This window comes from Aphelocoma coerulescens, chromosome 12 (assembly GCF_041296385.1).
Source record: "Aphelocoma coerulescens isolate FSJ_1873_10779 chromosome 12, UR_Acoe_1.0, whole genome shotgun sequence".
Taxonomy (NCBI): domain Eukaryota; kingdom Metazoa; phylum Chordata; class Aves; order Passeriformes; family Corvidae; genus Aphelocoma; species Aphelocoma coerulescens.
Window position 1 is genome coordinate 19972923 of NC_091026.1, and position 3380 is coordinate 19976302.

Genomic DNA, 3380 nt, shown 5'->3' on the forward strand with positions numbered 1-3380 from the left:
AGCACCCCACAAGAAGGACAAAGGGCTCCAGGGTGCCCCTCAAGTGCATCAGCACTCGGCCAGAGCCAGCAAATGACAAAACCAAGCCCCTCCAACACCCAGGTGCATCTGAGGAGGAAGAAATAATCTCTGGGGTTATATCCCCCAGCTGGGTGTCTGCCCTGCCCAGCAGCTCCAGCTGGGAGGGTGCAGGCAGGGCTGTCCCTGGGGCTCAGCCTGGGCAGCTCTCAGCGTTTGCTCTATCCCAGCCAGGTGAGAGCAATAAAGAATCCACCCAGCCCTCAGATCTTTTGGGCTAAAAAAACCCCAGACTGCAATCAGAGCCCCTGGGAGGAACCTCCCAGCAGCATCAATGCAGGTGCCAGCAGGAGCAGTTTTACAAATTGCATTTAAACACACCTAGGCTTGTTATAATCTAAAGATGCAGTGGGAACAGCCAGGAATAAGTTAATTTTCACAGACACATGGCCACTGAAACCCCCTGAGGATCCTGCATGTCTGACTCACTCAGGGATGCCACTGCATTCCAGGCAGCCACTGCCACGTCCTTGCTGCACCTGAGCTGTTCCCACGTGCATCCCAAGGAGAGGCAGGGGCAGGAAGATGATGCCAACAGCTCAGCTGAGGGATGCTCGCCCTGCAGAGCTGCTCACAGAGAATCAGACACATTCCAGAACAAACCCAGAACCTCTCTGCTGTGCACTGGCTGCAGTGCCAGCTGCCAGGTGGGACATTGCCCAGTGTTGGGGACAAAAATAGACAATGTGCAGTGTCACTGACCACCACGTGGGCATCTCCCCTGTCCAGTGCTGAGGAACCCTTGGTGACTCCCAGTCTGAGGGGGCTCTGGGGGCAGGAGGTGGGGCTGGTTCTCCAGGAACATGGACTCTGCCTGTGCTGAGGAGCACGAGCTGGGCCAGGCTTCCAATAAAGAGCTGGGATTTCATTCCAGGCTGAACAGGACCCCCTGAACACACAGCGCATTACACAGAACTGCCTCCACTCAGCAGCGCCTTTCCCCAGGCTGGGGATGTGTGCAGGTGGGGCAGAGTGTCCGTGGGGATTCCAGGGAGCTCCTGGGTGATGTTCACATCCCTGCTGCTCTCACTCCTGATGGAGAAGGGCTCAATGATACGTTACAGAACCACAGCTTGGAATACTCTGAAGCATCAAATATCCCATTCTGAACTGCACAGCAAGAGCTGTGAGCCTTTATTTATTCTCTAAGAAGGAGGAGTTACTAATGGCCTGGCAATCTTTAAATCCTTTTGTTTAAAGGACAGAGTATCAGAGACGTTTTCTGCTCTCCAATAACCACGGTTATTAACCACCACATAAAGGCCAGTGATATAAAATACACAATTTCCCACGATGTTTTCCTTTGAAGCAGAACTCAGGATGTGAACTCAGCTCTGCTCCGCCGCTGCCAGAGGAGGGTAGATTTTAATTAAGTGCATCACTTGATGAAAGGCAGGATGCAAAACAACCTTGAGCAAATGTTGCAGTCCTTGGGCAGGCTGGGACACCCTGTTGGGGTGGAGGCCAGAGCAATGCCTGAACAGAAATTAGAATGCAGGTTTTAGATCCTCAAATAAGAATATAAGAAAAGTTCTTCTGGATTAGCCCAGTGGCCCAGCCAGCAGCCTGTCCTGCCTTTGAGAGTGGCAACAGGAGGGGTTATTAAAGACACCACAAGAGCCAGAGCCATTATAGAGAATCACAGAATCATTTAGGTTCAGAAATCCATCCACAACCATCGAGTCCAACCATCCCCCAGCACAGCCAAGGCCACCCCTCACCCATGTCACCCAAGGAATGGGGACACTGCCACTTCCTGACACACAAACCAACTCTCCAGATCATTAAACCATCAATGCACACCCCCCACAAAAAAAAAAAAAAAAAAAAAAAAAAAAAAAAAAAAAAAAAGTGAGAGAATTTTACTTTGAATCAACCCAAACTGGCTTGGGATAAAACAAATGAAGGAAAGTTAGAGCTTGCTGGGTAAAAAACCCCATTTACTTTATAAGATGCTTTCAAAGCGTGACCCCCCACAGCCAGCCTGCCTGTGCCTCACCCCAGGCACTGTCCCTGTCATGGGTTTTCATGGTTGGTTCCACGTGAAAGGGAATGGATATGCCACATTTGATATTCCTGAAGACACAGATATTCAAGGGAAAATTGTAAAAATGTATTGTAACTCAGCAAAGAGACCCAGGGTCAAGGAAGCAACGCAAGAATGAAATAAAATAGAGCAAGAATTAAATTAGTGCAAGCAATTTCTCCATCTCAAGAACTGATGTAATGACAAAATCATAGGCATGCACCAGTATTACACAGAAGTTAAGACTGATAATACATCTTCATCTTTAATTTCTCTTAGATTTACTCATCTAAATGAGCAAATGCTTGGAATTTGGCCCAGATCAGGATTTCAAGCCAAGAAAACCTCAGGCTGTGGAGATCAGGGGCTCTCAGCTGTGCCTTTTGCATCCTGCAGGAGATGTGGGGATTGAGAAAGATGTGAAACCCTCCCCCAAAATTCCTTCTACTCTTCATTCTCAGACTTCTTCCACTTCCTCCCTCTTTGTTCTCCTCTTCCCCATTTCCCACACCCAAGTGCCTCTCCTCAAACCAACGCCAAGCCTGGCATGACTGAGGCCCTGAGGATGAGGAGCCATGGGGAGGTGGCAGAGGGATGTTCCTGGTGGGGATTTGGGGCTTGGCTTAGGGCTCCAGTCAGAGAGGGCAATAGGGGCAGGGTTATCACCCAGCCAGCCAGAGCTCCTGGGCTTGGGATGCCTTCCAGGAGGAGAAAAGTTATAGGGTGAACTCTATAGAGAAAACAGACTTAAAATTAGGTTTGGGGTTTCAAGAAGAAGAGTGGATGATCTTGTTTTATTGGGTAATATCTGAAAGCCTGCAGGGCTGGAGGGTTAAAATACGTGCTGCTCCTTGCCTTGACAAATGGTTCATATTTCCTTCAGAGCTGAGTGTCTGCCAACAGCTCCTGTACCACAGGGTTAAACTTCAAAACACAGAGCAGGAAAAATGGGTTTCTGGTGGTTCCTTGAAGACCTATAAAACATAGGCCAAAATCCACCCATGAATCAAGTTCTTGAGCACTTTGTTCCTCTGAAAATTCATCTAATATCTGCACAAACCTGGGCTTGAACACAGCCGAGGGAGCCATTGCTATCTTTTGATAACTAATGATAAGCCTTTTATCCCCAGCAGGGATTGAGAGGATCAAGAGTAAAATGGGTTTCTGACGCTGCTGATTTGAACCCTAACCTGTTACCTGACCCCAGCCCCGAGTAGAGCCCAGTGATTTACAGCTTGCAACACTCAGGATAAGCCTTTGGAGAGATGGGGTTTAA